At 41.2% G+C, this 18,541-nt stretch overlaps 1 protein-coding gene across 1 annotated transcript in view; it reads left to right on the forward strand.

Moving 5' to 3' along the window:
- The window catches only part of LOC109965816 (sodium/calcium exchanger 1-like), a 77,717-nt gene that overhangs the window by 466 nt on the left and 58,710 nt on the right, over positions 1 to 18,541 (forward strand). The gene's annotated exons all lie outside the window — the stretch shown is intronic.

The raw sequence follows: 18,541 nt of genomic DNA on the forward strand, positions 1-18,541 counted from the left end.
TATTTGACTAATTTGCTCATAACGGTGCGTACATACAGTAAGGAGCACAAAACCCGCCAGGGTGAGTTCCGACGAACGGTGAATGTGAGAGGAGAGAAACGGGAACTGTTTGAATGAAGAGACCGTCGAGGAATCTACCGGACAGCGGACAGACATGCATGACATAGCAGATCCCTGTCCTGTCCGGGAGACGCCTTCACTACTAATTAAGCATTTATCCAGCGCGCGGTCGTTTCTGAGGAAACGTGCGTAAACCGGGGTCTTGACCGGGGACGGCAGACCGAGGCTGTAAGAGGAGCGGAAGACGGCGAGCGACGTTTCCCCGGAGCTGCAGGGCTATAATCCCGCTGAGTGGGGTTATGGACCGAGCGGTGAGAGAGGATGAGATTAGGTGTGGGAATGGGGAACACACCCGGGTATCGAGGGGCTGCGCACCGCGGGTCAGGGTGCACGGGAATGAATAGAACCGGGCAATTGGTGCCATGCAGAATAGATGCGTTTAAAGACGGAAATAACGACGAGGAGGAATGAATGATGATCAAACTGGAATAGAATGGTTGTAATATAATACGGATTCATAACTACAGCTGTATTATTATGGAAGTGTTGAAGATTAGGTCCATATGTTTGAGGGGATAGTCAATAAATAGCCATGATCGTAGTGATGATAGCTGAGGGAGAGCAGGAAGACGGTGTTGCTGGTAGTTGTGATGCTGGTGGTGATGGTACTGCTGACCCGCAACTTGAGGATGATGAGGAAGATGGTGACACTGGTAGTGGTGGCGGTGATGATGATGATGAAGAGGAGGGTGCTGGTGATAATGTGGTATGTTTTTATGATATAGTAGCTGAACTAATAGCAGCCTGATGATAGTGATGAGCACTTTTTCAACAATAATGAACTGAAAGATATATGGCTGTCTCAATAATTCACTAATCCCAAGATGTCTAAGGAAATGTAGCTGTAAATGAATTTACATACAGTATCTGCAACCATTTTCCAACACACACCAGCAACAATAAGTCTTTATATTAAGCAGCTTTGATGCCATCAAGGTGGTTCCTACTATCCAGTGAGTATGTACTGACTGCAAGAGCCAGTGTGGACCATGTCTGCAGGGTGTTGACATATGAGGTAAAATTTCAGACATTAGAAATATCTAACATTAAAGGAAAATATAAGGGCACCTCCTTGAGTTAAATTGAACAACCTGTTGAATCACGATGAGGCTTTATTAATTATTCTCAGTCAAATTTTCATATCAACTGAACATAAATTTTATAATTCTGTGTATATGTTTGCTCTTAACTAACTCAGACACAGCAACAGCATGTCCTGAGCTTCCCTGACCTCCATGTTGACGATGTTCCATCTGTCTGGGTATTCATTCAGGATTAGCTGCGACTGTAAATGACCAAGTGTTTGCAAGTAAAATTATTTTGAGAGCGGCCTAATTCTAGAAATGTTGATACTGAAATTGATTTGTTCAGGCTGTCGCATTTATAGTTAACCTGTATGTATGTGTGTATGTATACACAGTGTATGCTGCTCTGTACCTGCTAAGTCTCAGTGTATTTGCGCTGGTGCCAAAAATATCCAAAACTTTCTCTCTCTCTCTCAACCTGTGCCTTCCTTTCCTCAACTAATCCATTAATGACTTAAACAACACAGTCACTTCCTCACTAGAGAAGGTTTGTAACCCACATCTTGACCTCTAATCTTATCCATTTTAATCTGGTTATGCTCATCCCTGGCACCGGCCTCTGGTTACTTGTGTTGCTACCAGTCACTGAGCTCCAGGATCTTGCTATTGTCAGCATAGTGTTTGCTAGAAGGGACAGGGAAATCCCTGTGGTAAAAATCCTCTTCTCTCCTCTGTGTTTGTTTTGAGTATGTGTGTTACATGCTGTTACTAGGGTTATTATGGCCATGTTGACCTTGGAGGTAGATGCCTTGTGTTGTGAGCGGTGTGGTAGGAAGGAGGTAATATTGAGAGTAACAGGACAGTAGAAAATTAGAAATTAAAAAAAGACTTGTGTAGCTCGGAGCTGAGGCTTCTATAAAGGCTACCAGAGGAGAAATGACATTTCTTAAAAATGGCAGATGGTCCCTTGAGATGACGCATAACATTCAAATGCTAACCAGTTACTTGTTATAGCCCCTGAGCAGTGCTGATGTGAGTTAGCAAAGGTAAATTTCAGATATCAGTCTTTGCCAGTAGGGGGCCTCAAACTGTTCAGTATTAGAAATATTATAAAGAAATATCTGTGTGAATTAATATTGTAAAAAAAATTCATTGACAAAGAAATTGTATACCAAATGATAAAATGATTAAACCCCGGCCTCAAAATCTTATTTAAGTTTAGCTAGAAAGAATTTATCAGTGCTATTATTTATATCAAAATTACTTTGTTATTCATTTAAGAGTAAACACCTTAGGGCTTCATATGCCAAAGACATGCAGCAGGAGCACAGCCTTTTTTCCAGGCATTTCCCCCAGAGGGATCATTAAACATTCAGCTCTCATCCCAAGCTTTCTAACTGACAACATTTTAATTTAGTACAGTAGTTGTATCTTGTGTTGGGAAGGTGGCTTGATTTCAATTTTTATAAAAGTCCACCCCAGCTCCTTCATCAGTTTAGACTACCGTTTAATCAGGGTGATTTCACCGGGCAGTTTAATCTTACTGCCACCTATCTGCGAGTTCCCACTGGAGGCTTAAAGCATGGCCTCCCGCCTACAGGTTGATTAATTAAATCACTATAACAACTGTGAATGTGAGGACAGTGATATATCACAGTGTTTGTTCATCTCTGCTCTGGCTGTGACATAAAGTCATTGTCTATCCTGTTTTTGTTTTGTTTTGTTTTGTTTGACATTTATGGAAACTGCCCAGCACATTATCTGCTCCACTACAATACATCACATATTGGCAGCTCAGCACTTGCTGGACTGAGAGAGAAGCTATTGTGAGTGAAGGCCAAGGGGTGGTGCTTACACTATCAAACTAAACAGTAGTCTGTGAAACCCAGAGCTTTAATGCTAATGCAGGCCTTTGTTATATTGTTATATAGCATGGCTAAAGTCTGATATGGCAGGAGACTATTGAGAAAATGGCTGATATTAGAGAAAACTTCTACAAGCGACTACAAGAATTTGAGATCAAAGTCGTGATTCACTGTCAGTTATCAAAAGAAACAAAATACTTTGCTAAAAAAAAATCAATAATCACTTACACAGAGAGCTACAACAATATAGGTGGCAGACATATTCTGAATAAAACACCCTCTGAGTTTATAAAGCCAATTTAGATGAGTAGTGCCGACCTAATGGGCCCCTCGCATAATCCATTCCACAATCACTCCCAAAGCATCACTCCATGGATTCTTTTGATACATTCATTGCCAAATAGTGTGATTTCAAGCTTGCCAGTAGAGCTTTATTGAGCAACAGTGATTTCACTTGTGTACCTCATTTAGTTTTTAGAGGAAAAACGTTTAATGATGAACCGACTTGTTTAAGGCCTGTAGTTCTCAATGCGGCATACAGCAGTTTTCTCCTATTGACCAAACCAGGAAGCTCAATCAAGGAGAGGACAGTGAGATCTTACAGCAGTACTGTTCTCTCACCAACAGTTCACCACTTAGAGGTGGTGAATTTGAAGCTGTTTTCTCTATTAAATGTAGTCATAAAGACTGCTCTTTTATGTGTATACAAGGGTTCAAGGAGAAATACACCTTAAGAATGTAGAGTATATAACATTTAAAGATGCATCAATTTACACCAGTGCTCGGCATCAAAACAAACATCCATTCATCACAGTCTGTGAAGAACTAACAGGCTCTTCAATGACAGCTACATCAGTACCTCAAGATGCAATGCATATGAAAAGCCTGTGTGGGCTGAAGAGTACTTGGGATACTATGATATAGTTTGAGTGCACTTCAAAAAGCAAGTGAGTGCAGTCTCACAGCAAAACATATCATGGCCATGTTGGTCTGCTCACAATAACGCTTCAAAAATTGTGACATGACAATGTCTTTCTAGCTAGAAAAACAAAATAAAATGTCTGAAGTTCCTTATACATGGTTAAGGATAGGGAGAGACCCTGGGTGCCGTTAAAACACTCTCAAATGAAAAGTACATTGTTGCACAATGTTAGATACAGGACTCGATCTTCCATTGTCTACATGAAAGTCAGGCGTTTGCTGGACCAATCCATCCACTACAACTAGCATCTTGCTATTGCTTTTAACTTTATGTTGTTCAAAACCATATGCCTTCAGTGGACACTACATGTTAGCTTTCTGACCCACATGCCAGTCCAGTTGGTGGCAGTAGTGCACCACTTCATTGTTTGCCAAACTCCATAAAACACCAAGAAGAAGAACACAAAGAAGGACACTGGGCTGTAATACAAAATTGTTGCCATTTTACAGCCATTACTGTGACACCACTGCTTAGACTGTCAACCAATACAGCTTTACATGTAAGGTGCTTGTGTCCAGTCATGAATTGATGCTGGTGATTCCTATGCAGAAGCGGCTGCTAGGGCCCCTCAGTCAGGTTATCTCATTGATCTTGAAAGGTTAACTGCTGCTGCTGCACTGTGTAATGTTTGTGTCTTTGAGTTTTTGGGTCAACATGTGCTCATAACACATTAATTTACAAAAAACCCAGTCGCGTGAAATATCTCAGACAAAGGTAAACACTGAACTGCCAAATTACAAAGAAGACACAAACACACTTGATGGCGCTGTCATTGCTAGCATCTCGACAAATGATTTTTAAGGATGAGCCGAGCACTGATACGTAAACAGGCTCCCCCTGCTGCTGTCAAGAATAGAAAACACCAAGGTGGAGGGGAGCCATTTGTTTTATGAGCAACCTCTCAGCATATGACACACACTTCAAGAGGCGGCAGTCTGTGTGTGGAAAAATTGCAACAATATCTGTGAATCTGTCTGTCTCTGCACCTGTAGTTGTCTGTGTGCATGAGGATTCGCAGGGCGGACTGCCCTGGAGATGTTATTATTGTTGTCAGGGATGTTGTTGTTGCATTAAATTACATTTCAGGGATGGCTTGATGCTTGGCAGTATGAAATTGCACTAAGTGGAGAGAAGTGACTAGGGTGGTTAAGAGTTCTGAAAGCTAGAAGCAAAGACAAGAAGAAGAAGAAAAACAACCCTAGTGTCCTTTAAGTAGTTGGGGAATTCATGAATGTGAAATGGACAATCACAGGCTTAGTCTATTACCTGTGAAAATAGGCACAGGTGAAGATTGGCCATTAAAGCTTTTCTGAATGGACAGGTTTGAATCCCCATCATGTCAAATGACCAGTACTGTTCTTTTGCTCAGGGAAAACTGAGGAGTGAGTGGCTGTTGGTTGTTGGACTGATGAAGCGCTTGTTTTCCACCCCTTGTACTGCTTTCACTCTTTAAATTTCTCCATCTCTCCATGTTTCCCCTCTCTTTGTCTGTCTGTCTTCTCTCCACAGCTGAATAAACATTTCAGCTGTAGCTGTCTTCCAAATCATGCTAAAATGGCAGCCTTTTCCCCAGCTGTGTGGCAGAATATATTTTAGGAAAGGTATGAATTAATTAGAGTGCAAAATATGTAAGTAAAAACTATGCAAGCACAATAGCTTACTCTGACATGAAGGCCTCTATCATGGATATATTAATAGGCATGGATACCAGATTACAAGATAGCACTAGTTATTTTGTTCCTCTTTCTCTTCTTCCCCTTGTTGTACTGTCACTTTTATTTCCTTCCCCCTTCCTTTTTTACCTCCCTCCTCTACATTCGCTCCCATATCCTACCACCTCTCTCGTCATTTCACCCATCAGGTTCAACCTCATCTGTCTTCCTCTATTGTATTCCCCCTTCTCATATCCCCAGATGTGCTTCTCTCTCTCGCTGCTGCTCCGCTTCCCCTTTCTCTCACCTCTGTCTCCCAGCTTGCCCCATTACTCTGGTGCCTTCCTCCATCCTCCGTCTGTCACACCTCAGTTTTCTTTCTGTGCAATTTCACTCCCATAAGTCCCTATTACTATCTCCTCCTGCCTGGCTCAACAGACCTCTCATTATTAGAGCTCTTGTCCTGTCCTGCCCTATAACACTTCATGTTTATTCTGCATTATATTTTCTAACTGACTTACATTTTGCTCTAATCTTTCCTCTCCTGGTTCTTGCAGCCATCTCTCTTCTTCTGTTCCTTAGTATATAATTTGTCAGCGCAGCCTAAATCTGAACCTGGTTTATATAATCGGATGAGTCCAAACCCATGTATAAGCTGTCCAGCCACCCTGCATGCATGACTGTGGGGTGTTTCAGGATGCGTTGTGAGCATGATGGTGTATTCATGAGTGCATGCATGTGTGAGAGATCATAAGATCTTTCACACATCATAAGATGTGATCATAAGAGCGATAAAGGGGAACATATTAAAAAAAGCAGGAGTGAACGACAGGCCCTTCTACAGTATATGCCCATAATCCAGTTTTGTGTTCCCCTCAGACCTGAGTGTGACTGATTTTGAAAGGGCACGGGTGTCAGCGTGTATCTTTACTTTCACTCCCTGATGATAATAGCCTCTTTTTAAAATATGCTTTAGACATGGAGTGTTTCCACAGCCTCGCTCTGTTGCTCCCGTGAAATAGGAAATAAAAGGGCAGCATAGGGATTAGACTCCTTTCCTTTTAACTTTTAATGTCAGTTTCACCACAGCTCTGTCACTCCCATTTCCTCAACACAAGTCAAATGCAGTCGTGTTATCCATCTGCTCTGGTATCAAACTGTACTGCTTCTTGCCACTGCTCACAGTGTGTGTACTCACACACACTTGCACAGTGTGACACACCTCTTTTTGGCATTTATTTGAAGAAGCAGTAACTTCTCATCACCACAGGGGTTTTTAGTTTTATGAAAGAATTAGAGGAGAAAGAGAGCAGGCGAATGCCAACTGTTCATGAGCGTGGAGGCAAAGGGCTTGTAAAGTACACTTGTTAGCTAGCGGGCAGCAGGGACAAGGCTGTGGAACTGGAAGGAGAATGATAAAAAGATGTGGATCAAAGAGACGGAGGTGGAAGAAAGGGTATCAAAATTGACGTGAATCAAATCAAACTAACTGTGGTACAGTATTTACTCAAGTACTGTGCAAGTTTGAGACACTGTACTTGTTCTTCAGTTGTGTATTTCTTCATTTTATGCTGCTTTACACTTCTACTCTACTGCATTTCAGATTGAAATATACAATATCAAATGTATCTGGCAAACACCTCAGCTACTGCAAATTGCTGTGTGAGAAGGTTTGGGTGGAGGTGTACAGGCATCCAGGGTGAGTTTAGTGCAGAGACTCAAAAGAGACTGAGGTGTTCCCTCAGGATAGTTTGTATTAGCGACAGGGAGCGCTTTTATGTAAAGGTCCATCTAATGGAAAGTGTGTGTGAGCTTTTTTTAGTGGTGAACTTTGTGTGTGTGGGTCATCAGGGCCCTGCAGCAAAAAAATAACACTTAAGTGAACAACCTTCACAAACGTGTGTTACTATAGATCAGGAACACTGTAGAACAGCCTGCATGTAAGCATGGTGCCTCCTTGTGAATATTCTGAGTTTAATTGTTTGTTCTCAGTGTTTGTATTTGTTCATCAATGCACGGTAAATGTGTTTGCGTGTGTGTGTGCTTTAGCTTGCTAGCTTCCCCAGGCTCTCTGCTTTCTGTGTGCGACATTAGCGAGGGATGGGAGTGTGAGCACCGTGCTGCCGGTGCCTCTCAACATCATATGCACATAGACACAAATGCACACACACTCTCAGACAAAACCAAACACACAGAGGCTGGCAGATAGTGGATATGAACATCTGCAATATGACGTGCACTCTGAGAGCAGTGTGTGTGTTTGTGAACAAAACATATCCATGACTCTGAGGGAAGATTATGCTGATTATGTGCTGCGTGACACCGTACTTGTAATATGTATCGTGAGATTGCATACATTTCATCTTGGGGATTATCTAAAGCCACAGTATGAGACTTACCAAAACTACCAGGGCCAGTTTGAGGAAGGCTGGAACATGCAGACCACAGCTGGATGGAGCCTATTATGCAGTTTTTAATTTGTTTGTAGCTCATTAGGAATCACAAAACACCTGGACAATGTTACATTAAATATATTACTGAGGACATGCATGAAGAGTATGCATCTGAGTGTCATAGTATAGTTGGTGATAAAGGACATACATACAGCAGCATATTTTTAAAATGTGACCTACAATAATGAAACCTGGGGCCAGATGCTGATCCTGTAGTTGATCTAGATTCTAAAGGATTTGATATTAATGAGTAGACGCAGTATTTGCAAAAGAACAGGCTGCATTAAAACATCTAACCAACATTGATCTGAAACATAACGGCCAAATCAAAGTAATTCACTTGACATTGTGGACTTACTGTATGAGGCCCATAGTTAGAGAAAGCTATTCTCAGTTGCCAGTGTATTAGGTATACCTTAGGCAGAGTAATGTTACAGTCCTGCAAAATAATGGACAAAATAATAGAAACACCTGTCAATATAACACAAGCTGAAACTTGGAACTGCTTCATATGCATTTAAATACAGCCAATATATAATTATTGAACTCGCCATTTTGCTTTCCATCAATGAAAACTTGGGTGGATGTTTACTAAAGTTTTACCGCTCATTTTCTGGCAGTAAACAGTAAAATTGCACGTGTTCATATTTACTAAGGAGTCACAGTGGGGGCTTTGTGCTGGAGAAACAGAAGAAATGCGGTATTGCAGGAATTAGCAAATTGGGTCTCATGCAATAAGTATTTTAAGGCGTTCCCTTTCAGGGATGCAAAAATCAGGGAGGAGAGAATGGAAATTTATACAAATACCCTCAGCGCCTGATTTACCACTGCTGCATCAGAGGGAAATCTGGCTGAAATTTAAAGTCAGGTGGTAAAATTTGTGGCCCTGCAACTGTTAGTCATCTAATAGTTAATAACATGTTCCTGGAGGGTGAGGAACTCTAAGAGACCTTCCGGTCAAACCATGCTTCAATTACTGAATGAAATAAAAGATGATTTAACCGGCAGGAGACTATGTGACTGCTGTTTCACAATGCTTTTTCTGATTTCTTCAACCATATTTAAGTTCAGTCACTGCAAACTTACTCTTCTCGGCCTACACGTGCGCAACAGCCTTCAGGCAGCAGATCCTAAGCGAAAGTGTATTAAAATGACCAAATTAAAAAATAGCGGTGCTGCAACAATATTTCCCACATGTGACGGTAAATCGCGAAAGGTTTAGTAAATATCCCTCACAGAATGTTACGTAAACATCCGTGAAATCATTTCCCTTAAGTTTCCTTTAAGAGTGGCGATACAATACAAAACTTAATGATGACAGATATCTGTTTAACCATGTGTATGTAAGTCCACATCCCATATTTCATTCTACTAACTTTGACTAATACGTTTCTGCCAGTTGTAATACTGCTCTAGCTGGTAATACCATCCAGGTATTTTTTTTCACTGATCCCTGTTCATGCCTTTATTAGTTATTAACTGTCAGTCCTAGGGCCATGTTCATTAGGCTCATTCTGAGTAAGCTTAATCTAGAGGTAAAATGAAACATTCATACACACCTCACCATTCATCTCTCTGCTGATACTCCACCAGACCTCTCTGGCCATTACAGCCTAAAGGGCCCACTGACACTTTTCTCATTTCCTCCTGTGGATCATTCTACCATCACTCTTTACTCTTACCATTATTCTCTTCTTCCTTGCCATCTGTGTCATTACTGTTATTTTCCCCCATGTCTGTCCTCTATTTTCCTGTCCTTTCCTCTGCCCTAACGCCCTCCCCCCATTGCTTTTCCTGTCCTGATATTAGCAGCATGACAATCTGTTGCTTGCCTAGATCTCAGTCGCAGCTTCAAACATGCTTTTAGATAGATCAAAGTAGATATTAAGCACTAACACACACACACACACACACACACACACACACACACACACACACACACACACACACACACACACACACACACACACACACATATATATGGGCACAACATGCATGCATCACCACACCTCACAATAAGCCTGTTGCCAGTTACTGGCTTCAAAGCCTGAATAAATGCTGTCCAGTGTGTTACATTACACACATGTGAATACACACAGCTAACGTGCATATACATCAAAATGTATGAAAGCGTGAGTAGTAGTGTGTGGATTGGTGCGAGTGTGTGAGAGAACATAAAAGTGTGTGTGCAGTTGAGCGTGTGATTGCCTGTGTAATGAATGCTTGTTATTCTCAGATCCACTGGTTGAGTAAAATGTCGGGCGGGGGTCAAATGCTTTAAAAGCTCTTTGCTGCCTCCCCTAGTTAGTCGCATTGACCTCTGGATTGGCGGATCAATCGACCAGCCTTAATTTGAATCATCTGGGGAATCGAGAAGTCCCTAAGGCTGCAGCTGGTAGACATGGAGCAAATTTTACCTACCTTATATATTTATAATTCAAATTACTACTGGGTAGCTTGTGAATTTTCCCACCAGGGTTTGATCAATAAAATGCTATGATTATTAAGTTTTTTTTTTTTTAATTGATCTTATTCTGAAAAGTAAACAAAACTATCAAATAAATGTAGATGAGTAAAAAGTACATTTGCCTCTAAAATGTGATGAAAATTTACATAATGTTTGAATCAAACATTATTACCATGATATTTAACAAGGACAAGGTCATGAGATGTTCAGTGATGGATTAACTATGTCAAGCAAGTTTGTCTGAACTGACCTTTACTGCTTACCTGTACTGTAATGAATGGGAAACAATGGCTGACTGTGAGACTGGAAGTCGATGTAAATTCTTCCGTGATAATAAGGAAAATCATCAGACTCCTCATCGTTTTTCTTTATGGCATTTCTACAGAGGCAGAGCTTCCTGACTGTGTTTCTCACACATGCGAGGAGTGCAGCTGCAGTCCTCTGAGCTTTAGGTGTTTGATTCCTTGCTCAAAGACACCATTACTCTAAATCTTGAAGTAGTAGAGAAGTGTTACTTATTGATTTTCTTTAGTCACCTTTTACCAAGCCATTCAAGGGATTTAACCTGGCAGTCTTCCAATCTGCAGCCCACACATGCTTCTCTAACCTTGCTGCTACTGTACCTCTGTTCCCTGGTGAACCTCTCTCTGATCCCAGAGCTGTTTGGCCTGCAGCTCTTGGTCAAAAGCACCTGTGTAATTCATATTTTAAAAGCGAAATGACAGGTAGACAGAGAGTTGTCCTCACTTCTGTATACATGGTGTGTATTGACCTGCTTTGCCTGCCCTGTCAAACAGTGTCCTGCTTAGAGGCAGGGAAACAGTATTGATCTCTCTCTCTCTCTCTCTCTCTCTCACACACACACACACACACACACACACACACACACACACACACACATACTGAGAGATTACGGGTCTGTTCTCCACCACCACACAGCCATCTACAGTATATTCAATACTGTACAGGATATAACTGGATGTCGCATGGTGTTGATGGGCACTCGCTGTTGCTTAGATTTTGTCGCTGCAGGATGGTGCTGCTAGATTTCGAATGATTGTATGCACACAGTGTGTGGAGATTTATGTGTGTGTGTGTGTGTGTGTGTGTGTGTGTGTGAGTAGGAACAAGAGATAATGAGTGTGTGGCTGAAACAGAATGAGTGAGTGTCTGCATGACACTGTGGCAGGTGTGTACCCCCCTCAGGGCAGAGTTACATTGGTAACAGAGCTGTGCGAGGTCCTCTCTGTGTGTGTGTGTGTGTGTGTGTGTTTTTGTGTGTGTGTGTGTGTGTGTGTGTGTGTGCATGCTCCAGTGGCACCCACATTACAATGTAATATGGATTTGTAATGTAGGTTGTATAACTGCAATTGTGTGTGTGTTCTGGACTGTAAAGCAAGTGAGAACAGTTCAAGATCTCTCTGAGTGAGAGAAGGTGGGAAATCAAATGTTACTGGTGCAACAATATTCATTTATGGTGTGTGTTTTTGTTCCTGCGTATTGTGTATGTACTGTATGTGTATATGCCACTTTGACAGGGTTATATAAGCACAACTTCATACCAGCCAAAGCACAAAACAGTGAGGGACACGAGATAATTACAGTGCTATAGATACTTGCTCTGTTCTTTTACAGTATGATTCAGGCATTTAATCTAACCTTAAAGATGCATTAAGAATGATTTTAATAAGAAAACATCTATCTGATTCAAGGTGAATCACAAAGTTGTTACTAATTTTTAATTTTCTAAACAAAATTGTTTCAAACTAGGCAATAAAGCTGAAAGGTCTACATAAATTTAAACCTTTAAACCCTGTCAAACCTTTACTAAAGGTTCTTTGACGTGCCCATGGTATGTGCATTTTGCTCATTTCTAACCATTTAATTTTTCATCTCGGGTACCTCTACATTAGTGTTGCACCCATCATAACTCCAAATAGGGCCTCCGCTTCCTCAAAGCGAGATGATAGTTCATGAATGGGCCCAGCTCCTTTCAAGAAGCCGAGACAACGCATAAACAAAAAAACATTGACAAATAAGCTACGCTTTCAGCAATGACATTACCTCAAATCCTACCTGACATGTTCAAGCCAGAATATAGAAGTGGACAGCACAACGAACCTCAACAGCATTAATTAATTTGAATTTCTCCTCCATAGATAGGTAAACAATGTTGTATGTACCGATGAAAAGAGATTTGCAACACGCTAAATAAAGCGTGTAATTGAGAAACCCCATATTTTAACTGGCATAATGCAGACATAGTAACTTCTCCAGTCTTACAACAAATCTCTACAGAAACAAGACATTAACAGACATGCAACATGGTTTTTTTTATCGTTAATTCCCACTGAGTAGTGGAAACATCGCTCCCTTTCAAGTAGCTCCAAGGTTGGTAAATCCAACTGGGAGTGAAGTTAGTTTTGCTTTTGGCAGGAGCTTTAGATTCTTGCTGTCTTGTTATTACCTGCTAAGTCTATCTAAAGGTCAAATTTAATATTGCAGGAGCCATGTTTGAGCCAAGTTGCACCAGTGTAGCCTATAAATTTGTAATTTTTCCTGTAGTTCTTTTTCAAGGGGTCCATTCTTAGTTCACTCTGCCCTTAGAGCTGCAGGGATTCTGTGTTGAATCTTGGATGCTTTTGATCGCTGCAACTCCTGAGCTTATGTCCTGTGGTTGAAAATTGGTTGTGACACACTCCTGCTGCACCAAAGTGAAAGACTCTGAATCAAAGGACTACAGAAGGTGCTAGGTGGGGGTGGGGGGTATATAGCTCTCAGCAGGGACTGGAGATTTGAGAAAAATCTATAACAGCTCCACTGTGGTGGTGTTATTGTGGAATATCAATCATATTTTCCAGCCGCACCAGCTCACAAGCATGAAAGAGATTTTGGATATAACCTTTGGAAATGAAACATAATGTGACGTGCTGGGCTCATCATTTTGTGTGATTGTTTTTTGTGAAACATCTGCACTCAAAACCACATTAAACACCTGCTGGTGATTCACTTTCCTGGACCCACGCGGTGTTTGCTGCTGTACTTTCTTCTTCTCTTCTGACAGACTGTGCAGATGATGCGTTATTTATGAAGTAAGTGAAGCTTTTGTCTCTGTCTCTGCTGCTGACAGTGACAGCGCTGGCATGTTTGGTGCCCAAGGCAAGATCAGCAGCCTCCTTAAATGACGTCTGACAGAACAAAGCACACAATAACCACTATTTGGAAGAGACTGACATCTTATAAATTCTTCAGAAGAACAATGAGAAGAAAATTAATATAGCTCCCAAAAACAAAATAAAACAGGCGCTTCTATAAAACAACAATTAAAGAAATTTAAGATTCGCTGTACTTTAAGCAAGCAGAAGCGACTCGTAGGGAAGGACAAGTCTGTATGATTAGACACTGAGCATTAGTGTCAGTTAAACCTCCCAGTCTTGTTGGCGGCACTATCCACCCCTGCCCGTGTGCCCGTGTTTCAAAGTAAGCTCCATGTTTCTGTTTGACCTTCAGAGTTTCCTCAGTCCGTCGCACACCACCATTTCACACATGCACACACATACTGTTGATTGTGTGCGTGTGTGTGTATGTCTGAGAAACAGGGAGAGAGAGAGAGTGAGGAGGAAATTACATAAAAGATAAATTTTTCAGTTTCAATTTGAGCAACTTTTGATATTGTTCATATATAATTTATAGTAACGTCTTCAGTTGAATTCAAGGAAAAGAGTCAAAGGGACAAAGATACAGAGGAAGAAATGGACAAACAGAATCAGACGTCTGCCCACCTGGCCTGCTCATAGCCTGCATGTCAAAGGTCACCTAAATGCACAGTTTTAATGAAATAACACTTGAGCTACTCTCTAATAGCTGCTGAATGTGTGTGCTGGTTTAGCAGGCTCGCCTTGTGCATACGGATCAGAATCTGAATCCTTGTATTGGTTAACCACAGGATCAATGATGAGTACATGAGTAGGTGAGTGAAAAGCATAGCCAAAGGGGGAGAGAGGTGAGCTGGATTCAAATGAAGTCTTTTTAACATGACTGGAGCAGGTTGCGTTTTCTTTCTTTCTTTGATTAGATGTTTTTTTCCTTTGGTTATTTTGTTTCTCCATTAGTTTTTTTTTTATTACTTTTTTTGGTTCTTTGATTCTTTCTTTCACTGTATGAAATTAAAATCTATAGATGTAATATGTTTAGAATTGCTTCTCTGGTCCTAAATCATTTAGCATGGCATCTATTTCCCATGTTGACGTAGTTCGTTTTGGGGATCACAGTTTATCCATTATATAATTTGTCGCCATATGTTCCAAAGATGCTGATGTGTGCAGATGATGCTCTTTTATTCTTTCATTTTCATTTTATTCTTTTATTTGATCATATATCAATGGTAAATGTGCAAGTCAACAGAGCCAGAAAGAGGGAAACGAAGGAAAAAGAGAAAAAGAAAGACAAATGAAATAAAAGATGGAGGAGTCAGAAGGCGACATTACCATTAAGGGAAGAGATAGACAGTTGGAAATGCATGGCATTTGGAATTGGGTGAGAGATGGAAGGACCAATGGAAAAAACTGATGAAACAGGCATAAAAATGGAAGCGAAGTGCTGAAGTGAGGAAAATGTAGCAGCATACAGTGACTGTTTGCAGACCAGTGGGACTGGATGAGGTGGAGAATATAGAGAAGAAAATGCAGATGACTGAGGTGAAGAGGTGGGGAGAGCACAGTGGAGATGACGACAGTGACAGTGGACTTCAGGAAGAGGCCCCCCCCCGCTGCTGATACAGTTCTACAAAGGAATCATCGAGTCTGTTCTCTGCACCTCCATCTGGTTTGGCTCAGCAACCTAACAGGACAAGTACAGACTTCAGCAGACAGTCAGGACTGTAGAAAAGATCATTGGTGTGAGCCTGCCCTCCATGGAGGACCTGTACACCTCACGGGTCAAAAGGAGGGTGGAAAGGATCACTGCAGACCCCTCACACCCCGGACACAATCTGTTTGAACTCCTTCCCTCTGGACAGCGCTACAGATCACTGTGCACTAAGACAACCTGGCACAGGGACAGTTTCTTCCCCAGGCTGTCGCTCTGAAGAACACTTAACCCACGACAGTATGACTGGACAATAACCCTCAGTGCAATACCTGTAAATATACATTGTACAGATTATACAGATCTGTACATGTCTCTATTTTTAAGTACTCTATCTTTATTCCTATTTATCTCATTTCACAATGAGCATTCCTTGTCTGCATTGTTTACTGCCTGTTTATACTGCTTATTTTGCATTGTTTGCATTGTTTGTTGCTTGTTAATACGGTTTATTTTGTCATACTACACAGCCTTATGTTGGTTTACTGTTTACTTACCCCTTGCATGGAGATATTTACATGCACATTGACAGCCGATGTACCAGAGTCAAATTCCTCGTGTGTCCGACACACCTGGCCAATAAAGCTGATTCTGATTCTGATTCTGATTCTGAGATGGACAGGGATGAGAATCCGATTCAGAGTTGGGTACAGGGCCACGACAGAAGGTGGAGAATGGATGGATGATTGCTATGGAGATGGACTGTGGGATATGATTAAACCTAATTAGAACATTATAATGGCTTTGGTTTGTAAGGCGAAATGAATAGAATGAAGCCATTATGTTTGAGATAAAGAATGGAGACAGGCCAGTTCTTTAATGAGAAATAATACCGATTCTAACCAGGGTATTTTAAAAATATTTTTAATTTTTTATTTTTTGTCTTAAGGTTGTAATGGACTAAGTGGAGCTTGGTCAGAGAAATGAATGAAGAGCATTGAAGTGAGTCAAGAAAGACAATAGAAACAACTGGAGATGAAACAGTCCATCAAAATGTGAGATGAGTGATTTGTAATGGTTAGCAGCAGAGAAGAAAGACAAAGTAAATTCATTCAGTAAGACAGAGAAATTATTTTAAAGACAAAACTAAAACAAAGGGGGCAAAGTTAGTGGGTAGAGACATAGAGGAGCTGCACAGCCTGTCTTTTTGGTGGATAGCTGGCCCGCCACTTTGGTCCAGAGAGAAGAACCTTAACAATGTTTGGATAGTTTGGCATGACATTTAGTTCAGACATTCATACTTTCCACAGGATGAGCTGTAACTTTTGCGAACCATTTACTTCTCATCTAGCATCATCTCTCAAAATTTTTATTAAGCCTATATTTTATAAAAAAAAAACTGCAAAACTAATGATATTTACTTTGGACTCAGTTGTACTAGGCCTATGTCCAGAATAGAATAGATGTACTGTCATTACATATGTACACCAAAATTAAGCTTTCAGCTTTATACTTGATAATATACAGAACAATAAATAAGATAAATATCCATAAAACATTGATACAATAATGAAAAATTGTCTACATAGTGACTACAGTAGTAAATAAATAATGCTACAGGTCAGATGTACAATATAGCAGCAAAAACCACAAAAGCTTTAGCTTATTTTATCTTATATTGTTGGTGTAGTGCAGTATGAGTGTGTGTGAGGTCATAATTATAAGGAATACTTGGACTGATTCAGAGTAAATATGGTGGCTCTGGGGAAAAAAAGCTATTTCTCGGTCTTAAGGTAAGGGCATTGATGACCTTGTAAGGCCTGCCAGATGGAAGGAGTTCAAACAGATGATGGCATGGATGACTGGAGTCTTTCCAGAAGCTGACAGCTTTCCTGAGGCTGCATACGTTGTAGAAGTGCGCCATGGCTGGAAGCTGTGTTCCAGTGATCTTCTGAGCACCGGAGATGATCCTCTGAAGAGGCTTCCTATCAGTAGCTGTGCAGCCAGTGCACCACACAGGAATGCAGTAGGTTAAGATGCTCTCTGTGGTGCAGCAGTACAAGTTCACCAGCAGCTGTTGGGACACACCAACTTTCTTCAGTGTGTTTAGGAAAAACAACCATTGCTGAGCCTTCTTGACCAGTGTCATGGTATTAGTGTCCTAGTAGTAGCTGGTGGAGTCTGGAAGTCAGCTTGTTAGGGATGACAGTATTGTAGCAGCCTTACAAATGTGCCCTGACTCTCCAGATGAGCCAGGAGAGCGAGGAGAGCCAGAGATATGGTGTCCTCTGTGGATCTATTAGTTCTATACGTGAACTGGTGCAAGTCCAGCGAGGCAGGGATGGTTGCTTTGGTGTGGGAAAGAACCAAAACACTTTATTGGTATTGGTGTGAGAGGAACTGGGTGATAGTGATTCAGGTTGCTGATGTGTGTTTTTTTTGGCACTGGCCGGTACTATAATGGCCGACTTCAGGCACTTGGGACTCTTGTCAGAGATTGACACAAGTTGAACATTCTTGTAAACACCTGAGTCAGCTTTTTGGTAGTACCTGTCCTGGAATTGCAGCTCTACTGCAGTCATAGTCTATGTAGTTACAAAGCCTGTCACCCCTGCTCTTACTGGAGTCCTTAGTTCAGTTTGTTAACCCTAGAGCCTCATCAGTACGCCCTCATAGATTTCAGTGTGTTGAGCCACAGCATTACTTCATCCATCTAGTTAGAAAGTGACCGGACATTTGCAAGGAAAATGCTCAGTAAAAGGGGTTTGTGTGGATCACCTCGTAGCCTGGTCCCTACCCACGCACATTGCTCTCGCTTTTGTTATCTCTCACAGCACCTGTATTTGTCTCCTGATGGTCAGTATGATGATCCACAGAGCTGGTGCTGCTCTGTCAGGATGCTGCTGAAGTCAGTAAAACCTGTTGTCCAATGTGGAGCAGTCCTGTCTAGTTATATGAACAATTTGCTCTGGTGGCTGAACTAAGAAATACAAATAGATAAGACAAATAGCACAACTTTGAAGAGCGCCGAGCTGCTGTATCTGGATTGCTATAATATACTATGTGCTATAAATACAGACACGCACACTCTGTCATGCAGTCCAATAAATTCTCCCCAGACAGTGCAATGGCATTATGTATGGAGCTGTATGATTGCCATTACCTTCACAC

This window comes from Monopterus albus, unplaced genomic scaffold, assembly GCF_001952655.1.
Source record: "Monopterus albus unplaced genomic scaffold, M_albus_1.0 scaffold104.1, whole genome shotgun sequence".
In the NCBI taxonomy this organism is placed as follows: domain Eukaryota; kingdom Metazoa; phylum Chordata; class Actinopteri; order Synbranchiformes; family Synbranchidae; genus Monopterus; species Monopterus albus.